We start from the raw sequence: 22,762 nt of genomic DNA, 5'->3' as shown, positions 1-22,762 counted from the left end.
TGAGTAATCAGAGTGGGCGCTCAGGTACCACACTGATGAGCATGGTATAATGCCTAAATAAGAAGATGGATGGAATGATATTCCAGGGATTTCAAAGCAGCTAGTCAGGACATGTTTAGCACACATGGGACTTATCTGCTCTCCTTCCTGCCTTGAACAGTCCTGGGGTTTGGTTATGTCTGAATGTGCGTGTAAATCTACTAAGTTGGATGTGAGTGACCTGCCCTGTGTATCTTTGCCATAGGTGTTTGTGTCTTTAGGCTGATACATTTGTATATGCTCAGCTTGTCAGATTCCGTCTCTCCTGTTTCCTCTATAAGCTGTCTGCTGTGGAGCTGGGAATTGTTTTTGCAGCTGTCTACATCTTTTTGACTCTCTGTCAGATACTGACATCTGCTCCATAGTCGTGGAAGCCTGGTTACCTGATATTTGTGTCTTTTCCCCACTGGGTTGCTACCAGCTGTCAAATATAGGGTGACTCTTGTGACCTTTCTCTCCCTTTTTTCTACCATATATGGTTATTGTAATGGATTATGATTTTAAGAGACTTGGTAGAAGTCCACCCTAGGAGGCACAGGCTGGATTTGGATAAGGTGCATCCAGTGTGAACTCTGACTAAGCTATAGTAAAGGTATATTTGCTGTGATCTCCTGGGTAGTGTGTGTTTGTGTGTTTGCCTGATTACAAATAGGAGACTTACACTCACAGTCCTCTCTACTCACCTCCACCCTCCACTGCCTGTACCCTTGGCCAGTGTTACTATTTCAAAAGGGACGGATCACACATGTAGTGCACTGAGCCTCCCACATACCTTTTAAATATGGTTTTCATACTTAACCATTTCTAGATGACCAAGCCTGTATTTACTTCTGTTCACACAGCAGATACACCTTGAAAATCCTTTAAAACAATTCTGATTCAAAATCCTTTTTAGAAAGATTTTAGGTTTTGAAGTCCAGGTTGTTTCTGAAGCTGTATCTCAGAAAAAGAAATCCATCAATACTTTTCCCACCAAAAGTGGTAGGAGGACAGGTAGGCTATGCCTGCATATAAGCATTATTTTGAACTAAGCTATTCCAGAAGAGATTTTTCCAGAATAGTTTATTTTGAAATCACACATCTACACACACACAAAATGTGTATCGAAATAGTGCTCAACTATTTCAAAATAGAGAGCCCAGAGACAACAGAGCCTATTTCAGATTAGAGCCCTTGGACACACTGTAGCTTATTTTGCAAGAGTCCCTATTCACTATCTACACAGCCTCTATTTTGAGACATACCTATTTCAAAATAGGCACTATTCCTTGTAGGATGCGGTTTACCAAACTTGAAATTAAATTTTGAAATTATTTCAGAATAGTGGTTGTGTTGTGTAAATGCTTGCAGTTATTTTGGAACACCGACTGTTATTCTGAAATAATTTTGTTGTACAGCCACACCCATAATTGGAAAATGAGTTTTTACAAAGAACAACAAATTGCAGGAAGAGAGTAAACTATCTCACACAAGCTGGGTAATATCTGTAATGTGTCTGTGGTTAGTAACAAAGGATTAATACTCAATGCTTGTTTGACGATTTTCACCCAGAGGTCAGGCATTTTACAAAAGTGTGTAGGAATCATAATTCCAACATTACATAAGAGGGAGTGGGGTACAAGTAGGTTCATTGACTTGCTCAAGGTCATGCCGTGAGTTGGTGAAAGTCCCTGAATATACCTGGATCCTGAGCACTGAGACATGCTGCTGCCAAAAGTCCATGTATCCCCAGTAACTCAGTGTTGTTCTGTGTTCCCCTCCGGTGGTTGAACAGCATGGGAAACTGGAGTCTACTACGTTCTGTCTTCAATTAATGGATCTATGGTTATCAAGTATTGCAATAAGAATGAATGTAAAACATCTGCTAGCCTCTTTCCTCTCTTTTCTCCTCTGATCTTTGCATCATTCTTACTATTAGGTTTTCATCTGTGCAAGTGCCAGAGGTACCTGGAAAACTTTAGGTTCAGGTTGAAGCACTAAAACAGCTATTGGATTTAAGAGAACTTATTTTGTGGAAAGGATGAGACTAAACAGACTGAGATACTGTGGAAAAAACACAAATGAAACAAATAAAACACCAGGGGAGAGGGAAAGGAGAGAGGTTGAAGGAGTTTGCAGAATGTGTGGTGATAAAAATGTGATACTTAAGCAAAACTGTGGTAAACCATAGTATAAGGGTGCAAAAATTCAAGGAAAGAGATGTTGCATGTACATGTATGCATGCTGTGTCACTGCAAAGACAACTCCCTAGTTAGTGTTATGGCTCTCTTGTCCCACCCCAGCATGCCTAAAAGATATCCATTCTGCCTCCAATTTCCGATAAGTTTTGGTCATTTTATGTCTCTGCAGCTCATTTCTCTTCCATCAGCATTTTCTGTGTGTTAGGAAGCCCATAGCAGTCTTGCCACACACACCTCATATTTGTGATAAGTATTGGAAATGGCACTAGTTCCAGAATCTCTTCTGTCATTACATCTTTTTAGGCCTGGTCTACACCAGAGAACAAAGTTGATTTTTCACCTTCCCAGCTTTGCTCCAACTTCTGTCCATTAAAGCAACCCATGCAAAATGGGTCCCCATTTGTGTAACTTGGTATTAATGAGAAAACTGTTCTTTTGCTGAATGGGGAGAAGAGGAGCAATAGCACTAGTTAATTTCACAATGAAAGGGACAACTGTACTTCTTTTGACAGCCTTTCTGGTAATTTTAAGCTACAGTCTTCCTAATTGTATTAATAATTGCAGTAGTCATATAAGGATATTAAGAAGAATGGTCCTCCTTGTTGTGATTGATGGAGCATATATATGACCACATTCAGCCTGTAGTATTAGTAGGCAAATAAATGTGAGCTGGTTCTGCTATGTGCAAAATTTAAAATTGGGGAGATAGTTTTAACTAATGTGGCTGAACTAAAAACAGACAGATCTGCAGCTGACTAGGCCAGCCAACAGGAGGGGGCAAAGAGGGCAGTAGCATAGGGACCCAGCTTTCAGCATCAGTAGCAGCCAAAGTGCCGTACTCTTTTGAAACGCTGCAGTAGCACTGCTCCGTGGCTCCTGTGTGTGTGTGTGTGTGCGTGCACGCAGTGCTGTGGTCTAAGTGGTGCTAAGGGCTGACTGCCCTAGGGCCCTCCCCCGTTCTGCTTCTGCCCCTGGTCCTTCCAGGGTTATGGAGCCAGGCCCCTCTCCCAACTTGCCCTAGGGCCCCTGTTGACTGTAGGCCCCACTGGCTGACAGAGAGCAACTCAGATTGGTCTTGTGCTAAAATTTACACCAGATCTGTGCCCAGTCACAAGAGTCTTGTTTTATCATCCAAAAATATAATTCAGATCAATGGGATGCAATTTAAATAAGGAAAATTTAGGTTGACTATCAGGAAAAAGCGTCCTGATGCAGAGACCTGGTAGTCTGATTTAATCTCTCATCAAATAACGGAAGACCAATTTCTTAGGACATTTAAAACTAGATAGCACAAAGTGCATAATATACTGGAAGAAACAACTGTGCATTGGCAGGAAGATGGACTAGATGAAATAGTTGGTCTCATTTACTTCTTTGGTGAAACTTAAGCTCTAGTTTGAGCCAATGCTGTTTCACTAGCAACCTCAGTGGAACGACCAAAGAGGGTATAGGCTTGTAAGCCTCAATCACTCCTGTGTGTTGAGAAGAGCAGAGCAAATAATTTCAAATTATTTTTATGCAACGGAGCTACTAAAAATGACACTTGAATAAAAAAAGAGGAAATTTAAAACCTTAGACTCAGCAATTTAAGTATGGCATAACTGAGTCACGTTATATATGTACCAGGGTGAAAGTAATGTAAAATTTCTTACAGGTACTATCTTTTGCAACCCAGGTCCCTGCCAGCTCTTTAAATAGCTCCCTGCAGGCATTTGCCACAGCTCTTCCCAAGGCTGCACACCTGGGTGCCTGCTTACTTTCACCGCAGTGTATGTTTACCAATGGCAACCTAGGCTAGTAAGTGGACAGCATGAATGGCTCTCCTTAATTTCAGTGGGCTGCAAGATTGTAGTAACCAAGATGGTCTCCCAGAAAAGAGTAGTTACCCTAACTGTCCGTGTATACCTAGAATTTGCAGGATGTATGACTGAATGGTAGCAGCACTTCATTTGGGTGCAGAGGGAGTGCATGGCTCTCACAATGTTGTTGTGCAATCAGCATGCACCTCACTTCATGTGCCCTTGCTTTAAGTGTGTGTCATTTTTGGAATATTGGCAGGTAAAAAAAATATGTGGATAGAAAACCAGCAGAATCTGGCGACCCTGTATGGTAAACAAAATGTCACACATAGAACCCCAATGGACTGCAGGCTGCCACCATTGAAGTGTACCCTTGGACAGGAGAAGAACCAGGAAGACAAGACAAAAATCAGTAACAGAGAGATAGCTGTGCTAGTCTATATACTATCAAAACAAAACATCAGTCAAGTAGCACTTTAAAGACTAACAAGACAAAAATCAGTATGGTTAAATAGAAAGATTTGAGGGGCAATTCAAGCCAAACAGGCATCTTTTCAGAATGAAATCCTATCCCAATGAAGCCAAAAGAAAGGAACTGAAAATGATGTAAAACAGGAAAAATACCTTATTAGAATCCAGAGATGATCTAAAATGAATATGAAGAGCAATTCTTGAAGGAGATAGAAACAAATTACAAATTATTTAAATACATAAAAGAACTGTTGGGTGCACTGGACTGCTCAAACATTTGCAGAAAGTGATTGTGAAATGGTAGGAAGATTAAAATATACATTCAAAGTCAAATAAATAATCACAGATTTCACACACATGCTATACTCCTGGTTGTTTTTGTCAGGCACACTGGGAAGTCAGTTGAAGGAAGAAGATAAGAATGGCCACACTGGTCCAGACCAAAGATCCATCTAGCCCAGTATCCTGTCTGCCGACAGTGGTCAGTGCTAGATGCCCCAGAGGGAATGAACAGAACAGGTAGTCATTGAGTGATCCCTCTCTTGTCATCCATTTCCAGCCTCTGACAAACAGAGGCTAGGGACACCCATCCTGGCTAACAGCCAGTGATGGACTTAACTTTCATGAATTTATCTAGTTCTTTTATGAACCCTTTTAAAGTCCTGTTCTTCAGAATATTGTGATGGATATCCTCACCTGGCCAATGCATACCGGTCCTTTGGATTGGGGATTTCAGTCTCTCGTGAATAGTGAATAAATCCTCTTTTAAAACATCAGAATTCTTCCTTTATGATAAAAGTTCATATAAATTCTAATAAATGTGCCATTGTTGAGCATTTAGTTTGTACTTAATTAATGCCCTTTCAGTACTGTTTTGCTGTCCTTGTGGCCTGTGAAGACACTATAGGCTATAGTTCCAGACATGTTCCCTAAGCAACAGCTTTGGTAAGGAGCATCATTCCACACCCTTTTGCCTACTGCTGTATTCTTTTTATTTTTGGTGCCAGCTATCCCTCTCTACTTGTCTGATGTGGGTGCTCCTACATCATGGCTTGCTACCAAGCCTTTAAGCTATGCTAGACAAACCTTTTAAAACTTGTTCTTTGATGTCAATTCAGCTTTGGGCAGTGTTTGTTATTTTTCATGTGACTGATAATAGGTTTCCTGATATAGCTTCTCAAAGGAGTGGGCCAAAGAAGCACAGCATGACTTTGTAGGGGGCATCACCTTTGCAACTTGAAAGCAATCTTTTCATTTTTAAATTGACCTTAGATAGATTTTGCACCATTTTAAGCCCCAAGATAATAAGGAGATAGATAACACCCTCTGTCGGATGTTACCTGGGGAGTTTACTTTCTGAAAGTTTAGAATGAACAAAACATGAAGTTTCATATGTTCTAATTTCATGTGAACTCACCTCTTTGCCCATAAACAGTTCAGCCCAGCTGTTTGTGCGTGTTTACAAGTCCTCAAGGCAATAACTTTATTTAAAAAAAAGAGAGAATAGATTGTCAATATATGGATATTTTGTTTTTTTAATGCATTTCTATTAATTCTGTATAGAAGATAATTTATTGTGAAATCTATATCTATCATTATTTTGATATATTTCATCTTAATCAGTAACATTGTGGCTACGTCTACACTTGCCCAAATCTTCGAAATAGCCGTGTAAAGATTACTAATGAGGCGCTGAAATGCATATTCAGTGCCTCATTAGTGTGCCACCAGTCGCGGCTCTTCAAAATTGCCGCTTTTCACTGCTGTGTGACTTGTCCAGATGGGACTCCTTTTCAAAAGTAGCTCAGATTCCTGTTCAATCCCTCAGCTTCCCCAAGGCTACATCTACGTTATCCCAGAAGATTGACCCACTCAGGGTTGATCTTCCAGGGTTCGATTTCATGCATCTAGTATGGATGTGTGAAACTGACCTCTCAGGGGTCTCAGTTGACCCCTGTACTCCTCATGAGACATGAGAAGTAAGGGAGGTCAATGGGAGAAATTCTCTTTTATAGACAAGTTAGTTGAGTGCAGATATGTAGATTTTAGCTACACCATTGACGTAGCTAGAATTGCACATCTACAGTCGACTTTCTTAGTCTCGTGTAGACATAGCCCAAGTCTGCTAGGAGGGATGACAGTGCCATTTGTCATAACTTTTGTGTCTATATGTCATTTATACACCTAGGAACTGGATTCAAGATCCATTAGTTTATTTCAGATGTTGTCATGTGGCAGTGACTTTCACTCACTTACCACTAAACTGGATTTGGACCAATGACCTAGAGTTTGAAAGCTTCATTTGAAAGTTTCAATTATCTTCTCCTTTCTTCCTTTTTCATCTCCTATTTTCTCTCTTCCTGGACCAAATGTAATCATCATGGGGAAAATCATAGAGACTATTTTTCTTCCTAAGTTAAAATAACAATTTAGACTATTCTAAACCACGTCTTTTTCCAAATTCTCAGCTCTGTAAGTGCTATTCTCCATGTTTTCTTTACAAATTGAGTTTTCCTTTATGTTTGCTCAGCCTTGCTGTTTATCAAGAATAGCTGAGGCAAAAGATCACTACAAATTTTGTTTTAATATTATAGAAGACATTGGGGTTGCATTGTGTTTTACTGAATCTATTCAGCTTTTCTATGCTAGATGAATACAAGTCAAAATCCCCAATCTGCAAACGTCCAAACATCAAAAGAGTTCAGCTCTGGACCTAAACTATGTCATTTGAGTCCATCCCTACAGAAGTAGTAATAGCCACTGCACTTGGAGGCCATAAATCTGTGAAGTCTTTCCATTGCCCTTTAAGGTAGGCAATTAATTGAGGAGTTCTGGTGCCTGAAGGACATATTGAATAATATGATTAAGGGGCTGGTCTCATGTTAAATGGAAGAGTTGGGATTTTAAACATTCAGCAATTCCTGTGCTGGAGAACCCACATGAAAAAGGGGTTTTGTGACAGATACAAAGGGCAGATCGATGTAAGAGCCGTTGAAAGTTAGGATCCCTGAGATAGAATGGCTTGTCCTGTGTTCTGGAGACTCTGGGCTGAAACTAACTGTGATTACAGGCCAGGCACCATCTGAGAAAAGTCGGGTGATTCTTGAATAAAAGGAGGCAGATTTAAGTGCTCACAGAGCCCATGGCTACACTACCCCTCCCTTTCAGAAGGGGAATGTAAATTATGTCTGTTTGAAAATGCAAATGAGATGCTAATATGACTATTCAGCACCTCATTTGCATGATGGAAGCAACCTGACCTATTGAAAATGTTGATTCTGAACTAAAAACAGCCATGTAGCCAGGGTTCCTTCAAAATGGTGCCCTGATTTCAAAAGCACCCTTCTTCACAGAAGAGATCTTTTATGTATTGACTTTTCAGTTTGGACAGTTGTGACCTGGAAAATGGTGGATTTTTGGAAAGTGAACCAGCTTGAGGCTGATTTACTAACAGAGAAATGACCACAGCACTGGTGTGACAGTGGGTAGGGGATGCTAGCCCTGCAACAGTGTTATGATGCTGTCGCTGACCGTGAGAGGGCACCTAATGGTGAATGGGCTCTTGTCATAGCTATAAAAGCTGCACTCTCAAGGTGGCAGATGAAAAACAAAATCTTTTAAAATATGAAGCTGACTGCTACATACTGAGAATATGGTGAACAGAAATATAATTAGATTCAGTAGAAGCAGCTGTTGAAGGACAGCAACAAACTGAGAGAAATGGACTATCGAAGAAGGCGAGGTCGCACTAGAGAAGACCCACCAAAGAGAAGCAGGGCACAAAAGAAACAGCAAGCCAAGGAAATGGTGGTGGGGCTGGACCCATTTAAAGTGTGGGCCACCAAGTTTCCTTGTAGGCTTTCTGAAAGTGGGGGGCAAGTCACCAAAACCTGTATATATGATAGACTGTAGGAAATATGTGGCCAGCTAGGTTACTCACATTTGTTACTAGATTCCCTGCCATGATCACTGGGAACTTCACAGCTGTTGTGGAGACAGAACTCAGGTCTGACTGCTGCAAAAACACAAAGGTGTAAAACTTGAACTAAAAGCAAATATCCATTAGCTGCTAACAAGTCAGAAGTGATGATACACAGCTGAACAGTTCTGATGCTGTCTATTAGAAGGAAATGATACAGAAGCCAGATCAGCCAGGTCACTGCAGAACTGTGTGTGTTAAGCTTTAGTTATTTATTTATATACCCTAAAAGTGAAAAGAGGCTTTCATGGCTGGGAGTGAAGAAAATTAGAAGTGGCAGAGACACCAACTTTTAAGGGTTTTGAGGAGATTATGATGAACAATGGCACTGAAAACTTAGAATGCAAGTAGCAGATGCTACATTCAGACAAACTACTTTCTCAGACATTACCTTAAAGAGGGATGACCCATAAATTTATCAGGATTCCCTGTGAGGAGGGAGCTGCATTTATACATCAGGATTTTGGTTTGTAAATCCCATCTTTTTTCCCAAGCTACTCAGCGTGTTCTTAAGGAATCAACAGCTTAATAATGTTTATTGGTTTTGTTTCACTTTATCATTAGCCTTTCAAACTGACCAACTTGGAGCTTGCAGTCTTCTCTTTGCACAAAAGGTGCTGCAAGCCTGCATAGTCTACAGCAGAGCAAATTTACACATAGATTTGCCTCTTGGTCCCCACTCAATTGCCTGGACCAGACCCTGCAGAAACCATGCTTCTGTAAGTGGGACGAGAGGTCACCTTCAACCCTGGTGTTCTCTACTGTGACCACCAACAAGGGTATCAGCAAAGGGCTGCGCTGACTAGTTGTGATGGTGATTTTATTTTGCGATGTCCTTACTTGTCCAAGGGGATTTCAACTTGTCCCATTTCACATAGGACACTGGAAAGCCAAAATGACTGTTAGCATTGTTATTAATCCTATAGTAGCCTGAACAGCCAGTTACACTTTTGCAGAACTTTGCTGCAGATAAATTAAAATAAAAGGATTTTTTTGTGATTTATTTAGTATCTTATAGATTATCCTCTAATTCAGACTTTTGAACTCAGCTATAGCACTGTCAGTCCCTAATACTATGATAATGAGCAGCCCCACTATGGGGGCAGCTGCTTCTGACTTTGTGGAGCTACATGAGTACGAAGTGCAGTGACATCATGCTCCCTATGGTGTTAATTATTAGCTGCTAAAAATAGTAGCAAACAGAACAGAAAAATCAAATGTCTGTTTAAATCACTGATAAATGGAAAATAAAGAGCCAGAGGTGAGCAGAAGGGCTTTTGGTTTAAATGCAAACCAACAGGATGCAATTATGGTAAACAGTGTTTTTGAATTCATGTTTGGAAAAAAAATTAGGGCCAAATTCATCTTTGGAGTAGGTCAAGAATATTAAAGGTATGTGAAGGTGTGCGTGTGTGTGTTGCTAATTGCTTGTGTTGTGTGTGATCACAATAGTCTGCTATATGCTTTTGTTTATGAAGTTATAATTATGGGATGTATAGAATTATAACTGTTTCAGTGTTAATGCCAATATAATAGTGATATAAGTTAAAATAATGCAATATCAATGCTGTGAAACCATATATTCAAATTTTAGGAAATTAGAACTTAATTATCCAATAGAGGACAAATTGATGCATTTATGCAGCTTTAAATCGGAGAGGGTACTGTGTCTACAGTCTAAGGCAGGAGCAGGCAAGATATGTGCCAGATCAGGCCTGCCACACATTTTAATCTGCCCCGCAGCTGGTCCCTATAGCTTTGGAGTGGGGAGAGCTTCAGGTGCTGCCCCCACCCCCAGAAAATCTCTCAATTCCTATTGGCTGGAAACTAGCCAATGGGAGTGGAGAGATTTTTCTGAGGGGCATTGGCAGTGTAGCAAATTTGCTGGGGGTGAGCACAGTGAGCAAAACCAGACAATGGGAGCTGAAATATTTACTGGCACTGGGGGCAAAACAGCACAATTTCTCAGCTCTCATTGGCCGGTTTCCAGCCAATAGGAACTAAGAGATTTTGCTAGAGAAGGGGAAATGCGTGAAACCTCCCTCCACAGCCGCACAGAAAGCCACAGGTACTGGTTTAGGGTTGCAAGCAAGCTTGGAGTGCTGCTGGATGGGAGCTACTTAGGTAAGTGCCTACCAGCCAGAGCCTGCTTCTGGCACCACCCTCCTGCACCCCAGCTCCCTCCCAGACCTGCATCCCCTCATACTCTCCTCCTCAGGCCAGAATTCTCTCCTGGACCCATACACCCTTCTGCACCCTGCACCCCAACCACTGCCTCAGATCATAACACCCCCATTCACCCAAAATCCCTCTCAGACCCCCTCCGTCTCTCCTGCACTCAATCCCCTACCCCAGTGTCCCTTCTGCACACAATCTTCATCCCAGACCCTGCACACACTCTATAGAAAAGGGTGGCCTTTGGCCACTTACCAAAATCTTGGAGTGCCCCCCCATCCAAAATTATTACCCACCCCTGGTCTAAGGCCATGATGCCTAAGCCCATTCCTAAGTGTTTTTCTGAACCAGGCTCTAGACATGTTATTATTTTTAAGTTTCAATGAGAGAGAAACAAGTTTAAAGAAAATCAAATGAGTAGTACTTACTTTAACTCTCTGAGGATTTAAGATAGTCCTAAGTGTTATATTCTCAGGTTATAAGACTATTCTGATTTTGTTACAGCCCAAACTAAAACAACATCAGGTTTGATGTGTCCCTGAAGAAGACAAAGCTTGCAGTTGGCACAGTGCTCTGAATTGCTCCAACATCGGCTAATCTGATAAAACAGTGTTTCAGCTTGCCTATTTTAATGGCAGGTCTGCCCCATGAGGAGAAGTTCTCCCATTGACATAGTGCTGTGTACACTAGCACTTATGCTGGCATAATATATGTCGCTTGGGAGGGTGGCTATTCACACCCCTGACCGACATAAATTTTGAACATTCCAGCCCATATTTTTATAACCAGATGGTATGCAGACTGTGCCGACGCTACCCCTTACTCTGTGGCACTGTACTTCGCTGAACCATAGAGTACATCTCTACAGCAAAAAAATAAAAAAACATGGCTGGGAGTCTCAGAGCCTGGGTCAACTGACTCAGGTTTTTGGGCTAAGAATAGCAGTGTAGAAGTTTGGATACAGGCTGGAATGCGGGCTCTGAGACCCTCCACTGTAGCTGCTGGATTTCTTCAGCTTGAGCAGGGACATTTATGGTATTACTTTTAGCTCTATAGTACAAGCCTAAGTCAGTTGACCTGGGCGCTGAGACTTCTTGCCATGGTGGGTTGCTGGGCCCAGTGTTCCCTGTCAGCTGAATGCTTGAGAGATTCAGGTTCTTCCCAGCTGATTAGCAGAGCACCCACAGCTGGTAGCACATGCTTCTGTTGGTGGTGCGCACCTGCACATGTCTTAGTGCATATAATATAACTTATTGTGTGCATGAATGGAAAAAATTTGAGTGAACGCTGGTTGCCCTACCTTACCCCTTGTGGTGAAGGAGGAGTGTTCCTCAAACAGTGAGAATAACAACGGATTGTTTTACTGGGGCTGCACAAAATAAAAACATTTCCATTGCTCTAGTCACAAAAGCAAATGCTGCAAGTTACAAATAAAAGATAAACCAGCAGCTTCTAACCCAGCTCATAAGGGGAGGGCAATGCATGGTAGTGAAGTTGGAGCTAGTGTCAGACATACTAGGCTAAAGCTCTCCCAGAGGCAGTCACACGCTGATGGACGGATCCTGCATCCTCAGCCACAGTTCAATCCTTTGTAAATATCTTATTCAGATCCATTCACATAGTCCCGTTTGCTGACCATTCACAAGTATCCACCTGTCACACAGCTACTGTTGACTGGTTTGCTCAGCAGCAAAAGGCATCTTCCCTCAGCTTTTCATTCCCGTCCAGCTCACAAGCTGCCAGACTTCATTCTGCAGCCAGCTCCCAAGATGCTACTTCAGGACTGCTGATCTTACCCAGTCTCTGGCTCCCTCCTGATCTAATCCCTTCAGTTTTTAAAAATGTAATGTTCTAGCCATTATGGCTGCAGATATATACTTCCAAATGAGAGTCAGTGCAGGATTCTCTTACTAAGTCTGAAAAGATACCAAGAAAAATGATGCGTCAAAGTTGTACCCCTTGGAAAAGGTTAGGGTACAAAGCACAAGTTTAATATGGGATTTTCTTTCCCTCACTTTCACATGCAGGGGTGGTATTTAGTTTAGGTGAGGTGGTGCTCTGGAAGATGGCTTTTTCCAACCCACTGTCTAGGGGGAGCTGTGAGAGTAAGGGGAAAGTGCTTGAGAAATGTTTTGCAAAACAAAATAGTTTGGACTATGTAGCTGGAAATCTCATTATTTTTTTGTAGAAAGGGTCCATCATCAGACAAATTTATCCAGCAGCATCTCCCTGAAGGCTTTCACACTGCTGTTTTCTAGAGCACAGCACTGCAGACAATGCAGCAACCACAATATCCTTTGCTAGGCAACAATTTTTTTTATTACATTGATGACATTATAGTGATGACATCATTCACAAGCTGTAACAATTCCACAGCTCCTACTTCCAATTTAAAACACCATACTTTCTCACATTTTAGGGAGTATTATCAGAGGTTAGAGCATGTGCAGTTATGCAAGGAGGTGAGGGATTTGGGGCTGATTCTTCTTAGGCTCCATACCACTTTCCCTAATGGCTCCTACTGGTAATGGTGATATTGGTAGAACTAGTAGAATAGAACACCAGTAGAAGCATCCCTATTACATTGGGACTGTGATATAGTGCTGGTAATGTGGTGTAAACTTATGGCATCTCAAAAGCCACATTTCACCCCTGATACCTGGATTGTAAAATGAAGAATGATGCAAAATGTTCTCCACAGCAGACAGAATTATTTAGAACTCAGGCTTTTGTTTTTCTGAACACTTGACACTTTTCCAGCTTTTTGTATGAAAATCGGCCCATTTACCAGTGAAAGGGAACACGATTCTAAGTAGAAATTATGTAGAAATATAGAAGTTTGAAATATGAATACAGTGACTGGGTGTGAACATAGTGATTTTGCTGAAATTTACAGACAAGCTAAACCAAAGAGGCACAAATCACCTAGAACCACATGACAAAAAAAACCACTTGAGTTATATGTTTGTGGCAGAGCATTCACAGTTTCACACAGCACTAATGATAACACAGTGAAGTTATTAACAAGGCAACTGGGCATCTTCCTGTAGCATAAGATCTAATGGCTGAAAGCTGAAGCTAGACAAACTCAAACTGAAAATAAGACACAAATATTTAGGGTAATGAATCACTGGAACATCTTGTCCAGGAATGTGGTAGATTCTCCATTGCACACAATTGCAAAATCAAGATTGTATATCTTTCTATAAGATGTAGTTTGGTCCAGCAACAAGTTACTTGGCTTGATTCTGGAACCCTGTCGTGAAAATCTTGTCACTGCTATTTTTCATATGATTTTTCAGTGCACTGTTGATACTAGTCAGCTCTTGACTTCTTCACTGATATGAGATGAAACAAAGATATGACAGGATGAAAAGTGCCACTTAAAAAAGCTGATTCCTGGGCTCACAGCCAGTGATTTTTTTATGAGAAATCTTTTATCTGGATAAAAACCTTGGATAGTGAAATAGTCCTACTGTGTGGTCAGTGAGTCCATGCATGTAATTAAAGACACCAGAGTTGAATCTACTGCCCTGTGTTGTATCTGGCTTTTACAGATGATGTAAATTGAATATATTAAATTCCCTGGAATGCAAGGCTAAAATTTTCCAACGATGGTACCTCAGTTACAGTGAATGGGAGCAGCTGACACTATGCAGCTCTTGATATTGGGCCACTAGGTATATTAAGTGCCCTAAATATGGAGCAAAGTGTCTAAATTCAGAGACCTAAATTTGACATGTTGGCCCAAATGTATCTATACTGATGTGTATATATAGTGCTTTTCTGTGTAACAACAAAAAAAAAAAAAAGAGGATTTAGTACTCAGCCAGCTCTCCCCCTCCCCACCTCCAGCCAATCGCATCCCATGGCTGGGGCTGCTGAGCACTATTTTATACATAAAATGCCAGAATCAGCAGTTATTACTGACAGTATGCCAACACAGCAAAGAAATTAACAATTCTCATATATTTGCAACAGACACTTTCATTCAGTGTTCTCTGTAAAAAGTGTCTGTAGTCACAACTACCAGCCTGGCAGGGAAGGATGTTGCTTTTTTTTTTAAAGTTAACTTTGCCGTCTTCTGCCTTCCTTCCTCTCTCAACTTCCTTTTTGTATAGATGAAACCTAGCAATGGAGTGTTTGTCTGTAGTCCTCTTTCCTGTAAGCCCGGAGAACCCTGTTAAACAAATAAACTTGCAAGATGCTGATCCTGCATCTTCACCACTTCAGTGGGAGTTTTGCCTCTTGTGTAAAGACAAGAGGATCAGGCAGTAAGAGATAAATGGTGATAAACATCAAGACAAGAAGAAAGTGGGATTTGGACTACTAGAACAAAGCATTTTTTGCTTTTCCAAGCTGCAATATTTAAGAACACTGAGAAAGGTGTACAAGTTTAACAGACTATAGGGCTACATCCACACTAGAAGCATCTGTCTGCAGAAATTACAGTCAGAAGAGATGTTTTGACACAACTTCTGTCGATAGATCGCATCTACACATAAAAGCGGGTTGATTCTTTTAATCCTCTCCATCGACAAAAGGGCCCCCTGGAGCATCTACACAGCTTTTTTGTCAACAGTTTTTGTTGACAAAATGCATTTTGTGTGTTGATGGTCCAAGAGTTTTGTCAACAAAACCCCAGTTTTGTCTACAAAACTCTCTAGTGTAGGTGCAGCTCAAAAGTAATGGCTCTGGCACAAAGTCTGGCAAGGAGGAGGCTTGAAGTGTGAAGGCTTCAGGGAAGCTACCAATTCTTTGGCCTGCCTAGGCGAGGGGAATACTGCTTGGGACATGGGGTGAACTGAGTCCTTCATCTTTTGTTCCATTATAAACATTCACTAGCTAACCTCTTTAATAATATCCGTATGCATTAATTATTTCCCCTGATATCAGAGGGGAAACTGAGACACAGACTTTAAGAACCCACACAGAGAGTTATCAGTTCTTGGTTGCCAACTTAGAGGCAGACTCAGATATGTGTTTGTGCCTAGAGTAAACTGAAAGCAAGAATACAGGAAATCTCTGTGGAGGAAGTCTTGATATATTATTAATTTACAATACTGAGCACAGGAAAAAGAATACCGTACAGGTTGCACCTCTCTAATCTGGTACTCTCTTGTCTGGTAACATCCATAATCCAGCATGATTTTAATTAGCCAGAAGTCCATTTGTCATGGGTGTGACCAAGTTTCTTGCATTCCCATAAAGTTTGTTTACAGTTGCCAGTCCTGGCTGTCAGTGTTTTGCACTGTTATTTAGCTGTCATTTACCCCTAAATGTCTTCTAAAAGCCCAGTAAGCAGTGCAAGTGTTCGTAAAGCTGCTAGTCAATACTGACCTCACATGGTCCAGCAAATTCTCTCATCTGGCACTGGTCAGGTTCCAACTCCAGAGGGTGCCGGAGTAGAGAGGGTAAGCCTGAAGTAAGAATGATATTAAATGACGTCTCATAAATGTCGGCTGAGGCCTGTGTTTTTTTGTTTTGAGTGAGGTCAAGGTCGTCAGTCACTATCTATATCAAAAAGGACTTAATTGAAATTTTCAAGCACTATGTAAAAAACTATCTTCTCCTTATCCTGCAAACATTTTCATTCAGTTCATCTGACCATCTGTATTACTCTGAGATTGCATGTAGGACTGGCTGCACCAAAAGTGTGTTGCAGAGTAGCTGTTTTCAATGCACATTGATATTTTGCCACTCACGTGCCAGGAGGCTACATCCTCTCATTGATTTGAACTAGCTGACCATGAAAGAAGACAAACAATAAGCGCACTGTATCTTGCAGGATACAGACACAAACTGCTAGGGATATTTTCCTTGTACAGTGCTGCAGAGCCTCCGCCACCAGTTACGGCATTGCTAGATTGTTTCATATGGCCTTGCATGTGCAATTTAATTAGACCGTAAAACAGCAGAACTCTGCAGAAAACTTTATTGATGTTTATTATAACTTGGCAATGTGAGACATATAGCAGAATATTAAGTGGGACCTCCCTTTGAAAAGCTAATGCCCAGTATTACTTCAGCAATTAGTACTGCAAATAATGAATTTGATTCTTTCTCAGGTGCCTACAAGTGGTTTATCTGTCTGTTGCTTTTATAGATGGTGGGTTTTATTGGGAGTAATTATATTTAGGTATAATTATTTATAAAACACAACAACAAAAAACTGTGTATTTATGGATGCGTTTAGGGTGCTGCATGGCAGGCAGTCTACTGCCATTCATCCCCCAGGTTAAAATCCAGGGCAGTTGCTTCAAAAGGCCGCGAGTGAGCTGATATCGTCAGTCTGCAGAGCACGTAGGGTGAGAGGCAATTTCCTGCACAGATACGTCCCACCTCTAATTTTTTCCATCCATGTGTGTAATAAATTTTTTGTGTGCAATAAGGCATGTGTGGGTGTGCACCAACAGTAGAAACGCATGCTGGTGGCTGTGGGTGCACGTCTAATCAGCTGGGCAGCTTTTGAATCTCCCCTGGGTAGCTGCCCAAGTCCATAGCCTACCAGGAATGCTGCTCCCACCCTATGTAACCCTTTATCGAGCTACCTGAATAACAGCAGGAGGCAGATGGGAAGCTACTGTTGCTTACAGCTCATGTAAATTAAAATGATCAGCATATGATTAAGCCACAAAAAGCCTGGAGAGCTGTGGCCTGCAGGTACTAAGACGGGGAAAAGGACAATTTTTGCTTCCCATCTCTTCAGTGAGGAAATGGTGAAAAGAATGTTACTACTTGTAGAATCAGAGCTTCCCAATAGGTAGGTGGAAGAGACCATCAGTGAAGTTGTCATGATCTGGGCTCAAGAGGCTGGACAACACCTGGTGATCCCACGTAATGGAAATGGGTGGAGCACAACCAGCAGGAGATGCTCTCTGAGGACACTGAGACAAAGAAAATGCTGAAAACCTTTAGCTGACCAGAGACCTCTAGATCTGCTAAGAAAATGGTGTGAAGGAAATAAGAAAAAAGGGGACTGGAAGTAATGGGCACAGGAATGAGGGGGTGGGAAAAAAAGGAAGGGGACTTTCTGGGAAAGAGGAAACTCCAAGGTGGGGTGGAGAGGATCACTGTGACTGAGTCCCAGAGCTGAGAGCTGGTGACTTGATTCTACATCTTGTCTTAGGGCCTGAATCTCCTTATACCAGTCTTGCACTGAGGTAAACACCAATGACTTAAATCATGGGTGTCCAACCTTTTGGCTTGCCTGGGCCGCACTGAGTGAAGAGGAATTGTCTTGGGCTGCATATAAAATATATAATATAGTTAATGTATATAAATCACATAATAATGTTAAAAGTTTACGATCTTGTGGGGCCGCATTACTACCTGTCCAGTGCCGCATGCAGCCCGTGGGCCGGGGGTTGGACACGCCTGACTTAAATGAAGTTATACTCCACATTTGGATCAGTTTGAGAGGAGAATTGAGTCCTTAAGGCCTACCTGTATAGACAAAATGATCATAGTGGGGAACAGTTTTAGCATAAACAGTGCTCTTTGTTACAATGCCACATTCACATTACCACCCTTTATTTAATCACATTTGTATAGCTTTCTGATTCTCTATTATTTGTCACTAACCAGAATATAAGAGTGGACCGTTATCTCAGGTGCTAAGGAACAAGTAAGGGTGGTGAGGTGCGCACATAAACCAATCTTTTTGATGCCTCTGATTTTGGTTGCAATTATTAATTTTTGTAGCTGGAATGAGGGTTCTTTGCTTGTGCTATTGCTTAAGTTCCCAGCTTCCTGCTTGGATGGGAACATGCAGCAATTCTGTACAGTGGCCAGATACTCCTTTTACTGTCAAAGGCCCACTCTGGAGTTGTAACTGGATAAGGTGAGCGCTTTTCAGCCTTGGAAATTTAAATCTATATTTTCCTCTAACATCATCCCTACCCTACTTCCACTGAAATCAAGGTTAATGCTCCTATTAGCACTGATGAGGTAGGATCAAACCTAATGTTCTTCACTTCTGCTAACCAAATCTCACTCTCAGTGGAGCTGTTCTGGATTTACACCAATGTAATTGAGTCAAATTTGGTTTGGCATCTTAAAATTTAAATTTTGTTCCAAACCGAAAACAGCACATTAATCATTTTAACATTTCCCATGAGAAAATATGTATTGACCTTGGAAATGTCAGGAAATATGGTAAATATTAAGTTTCCCTGTTACATGGAAAGATTAGAAGTGCTGTCCTTTAGTGCTTCATATGGTAATCAAGTTGTCAGGAAAAAAGCATTTTTTAACATATCTGTCAAGATGATGGGATTTAAAGGGAAAAGATTTTCAGCTACTCAGAACTTAAAAGAGATTAAGAAGCTCTCAGAAGATTTCAGCAGCCCACCATAGTCAAAGTCTCCATATTTTCAGTTTACCTACCCTCTGACTTTCTCCACCTATGGCCAGATAGTCCCAGTCAGTGCTAGATCCGCTATCTAACAGCTCACTTCCAGGGCAGTTACCTGCCCCAGGTAGCACTGAACATTGAATCAATGCCAATTACTTGTGGCTGTCTTCAATAAAGAGGGAGTGGCTGCTTTTGTGAACGTTTGGGTATATTAAAAATACTTTAGCTGAAATCATTCATATGTTTATAGTACCCACTAAGCGAAGCGAGCAACTACGTCTGGCAATTTATCAACTGGATTTTTTTTCAACAGACATCAGTGAATGCTTCTGGAAATAGATTATGCATGTGCTGGCAGAACCATCAAGTTTTTCCATAAAAATATATATAGCATATACCACACACTAGACAACATTTTTTAATGTCATCCCTTTCTGATCGCTCATCTTTGTCTGTCACCACCCTCCAACAGCAAGAAGCTTTCATGTTGAATTGGGCTTTTCTCCTTCTTGGAAATCTTGATTTTCTATTTTACCACTGCCTAGATCATTTGGACTCTTGTGCAAACGCACTGCTGCTTTGTTTAGACAGTTGGATGTGGTCAGGGTGAGGAGGGCCAATGCAGGAAGCAACAAGCCAAAAACTCACAAAAATCAAACTTCTTTTTGCATGTGGTTTTAAATGCCCTTGAATCTAATCTTGTAGCTCTCTCAGTGATCAAGGAAATGCAGATTCAGCACAAGTAGGATGAAGGGTGGGCAGGTGCTCCCATGGCAACTGAGAGAAATCTGGGTGAAAAATTCCTCTACTTTGTCAACATTATGGGAATTTGAATGGCTCAGGAGCTTTGGTGATGGTTTATAGAACCCTCCTCCTCTCTGGCATGATGCCCATTCACATCCAGCCCTGGTCATTAATGACTGTAAACTGTTACCATGTTAAGACTGTTTTGTGTATTATATGACATATGCTTGTGGAATCACTCAATTTCCTTGTGCATACATATCCATGTTACACAGACTTAATGAACATTGGCTTGAATTGACTTTTTTTTCTGCAGCTGTAGCAGAGAACCAAAGGAACTAATTGGTTCAAAGAGGTTCCTTCAGGGTAAGGTTGGGACACAATATTGAGGGTGTTTGTGGAAGCTTAACCTGCTGCTGCCACTGCTGTGTAGCACCCGTGGCTGAGGTTTGTGGCTAGTGTGGGGCGAGGAGTGGAGCTGTGCTGAGGCCTGGGATAGGGACAGGAGCCAGGGATTCAACTGGGGGGTAGGATTCTAATCCCTAAATGTTGGATCCTAATAATCCCTAAATGTTGGGTTTTAATTCTTTTATTAATCCAGACCTCTTTTAGGAGATCTGAATTTCTAGTTCCTCAGAGTTTCAAAAACATCCAGCCCATTTAATGGACACCGTATGCATTTACTCTGGGTAAAAGTTTAAGAGAAACCACTATGAGATGAACCTAGACCAGGATGGCAAAATGGGTCCACCCCTTTCTTTTTCCCAGATGACTGCTATAAAAAATTTAATCACATAATTGAGGGCACAGTAATGAATTCATTTTCATTGCCCACAGCCTGCTTTTAAATCTGTCTCAGATCACATTTGAAACAATGTATTAGTTCAGTTTAGACCACAATGTCATTACCAACATTCATAATTCAGCCTGTGGGGGGGGCAGCCTTCCCCTCAGGAAGAACCAAGGCCATAGTGTCAAGGTTGATAGTGGTCAAAGCTGAGTGGCAGTGGCAGAGGCATGTTGAAAAGATTCTTGAGAGCAGCCTTCGTTCCTCTACAGGCCTGGAAAAATTAGCCTCTTGTACTGGACATTCTCATTCATGAAAACTAAAACTCAACCCAGGTACCAAAAATCCTTTCAATTAAGACTAAAGAAATAAAATCTCTCAAGTGGCAAAAACTGAGAATTGCTAGTGAACTCTATAGGTCAGTATCCTGTCTCTCGTAACTATACGCCTCAGAGGGATCAAAACACTTCTAGAATACATCTGTTATACAGTATTGTGTCACAGGGAAAATGTCTTCCCAAGTCCATCTGGAGATTAGTTTATATCCCAAAGCATGAGAATTCACAGCCTTTGTCATTATCCTAGTTAGTGTAATTGCAGCTGCTATCCTCGTTCATTTCAATGTCTAACTGCCTTTTGAATTTCACTAAATCATTTTTGTCTCTGTAACAGCTCATAGATTGGAGTTCTATGGGCTAAATATAAATCACATTCCATTTCTGCAAGAAATAGGGGTTTGGGATGTGTAAACTTGTTCATTTGTGTGCTCTGATGAAAGTGTGTGTTATTTATAAGCTCATATAGAATTGGCCTTTTTTAAAGTATTGACCAATTGCTGAACTCATCAAGCTTGCATTTAAAAATGGAGAATATACAGTAAATCCTCCATTTAATGGACTAATGGGGAAGGGGTGTCCATTAATGTCAAAAGTCCATTATATCTGAAAGGTTATACTGTATGATGATGCACTGACCTTCCCAGCCCATCACTCCAGTTCTTTGCCCCCCTCTTCACTTCCCCCTTCCTGCCCCATTCTTCCCCTCATGCCTCCATCTCCCTCTCCCAGTTACCAGGAGAGGAGCTGAATGACAGCTTGGCTCCTTCCACGTCCTGCAGCTCTCAGTGCTGCAGCTCCTTCAGCCCCTGGTTCTGGGCCATCCGTGCGAAGGTAGAGCATGGCAGCTCCCAGCCTGCCAGTGGGCAGCAGCCTCTGACATTATGGCTCAGCGCCATTGCAGGCAGTGGCGGCCAGGTGCTAGCATGCTCCATGCACACGGGGCTAGGGGAGGAGAGCTTCTGTGATCCACCTCAGCCCCCCAACCTTGGCTCCTCTGGCCCCATTGGCCCCAGACACTGCAGTGGCCCCTCCAGACCCAGCCACTCCAGCAGCGGCTCTGGTGAGTCTCTGGCATTTACTTAATGAGGGTTGGAGGGGCTGGCAAATAGCATCCGTTATTTCCAAAGTCTATTATATCAGGGACCGTTAATTGAGGGTTTACTGTACTTTGTTACATTTTCACCATGTTGTTGGTAGTAATTTCTAAACATTATAAACCTCTACTATTTCAACTGAAAAAAGATGAGATTTAAACAGACAAAACCTATTGTTTGCGCAAACGGAATGTGATATATCAACACGGTACAGTAAACGCTTTCATATCCGGCTGCCCTGGGACTGGGAGGTTGCCAGATATTCAACTATTCTGGATAATAGCAAGGTATACCTAGCAATGCATAACACTAAAGAAAAATAAGATTAGATATCAAGAAACAAACAAAAATGTATGCAGAGAACTTTATTTACCAACAACAGTACTATTGTACACTGTAAACGTACACTGCATTTGCTATCAGAGAGGTAGCCATGTTAGTCTGTAGCTTCAAGAGCAACAAGAAATCTTGTGGCACCTTATAAACTAACAGATATTTTGGAGCATAAGCTTTCATGGGCAAAGACCCAATTCATCAGATGCATGAGTGGGGGGGGGCGTTTTCAGAGGGGTATTTAAAGAGTGGGATACCAGTAAAAGGAAGGGCCAGAGCTCACAAGGTCTATTCAGCAAGGTGGAAATGGCCCAGTATCAGTAGTACTTATCAAAAGAGGAAAAAACAAAACAGTATTTGCTGTATTTATTTATATTTATTTTCATTACACTGTACTTACAGAAAACATAACTAAAACTTACTTATCATTAAAATGCTGATTATTTGAGAGGTTCAGATAAAAGAAT

Source organism: Carettochelys insculpta, chromosome 10, assembly GCF_033958435.1.
Source record: "Carettochelys insculpta isolate YL-2023 chromosome 10, ASM3395843v1, whole genome shotgun sequence".
NCBI classification, from domain to species: domain Eukaryota; kingdom Metazoa; phylum Chordata; order Testudines; family Carettochelyidae; genus Carettochelys; species Carettochelys insculpta.
This window is presented reverse-complemented; position numbering follows the sequence as displayed.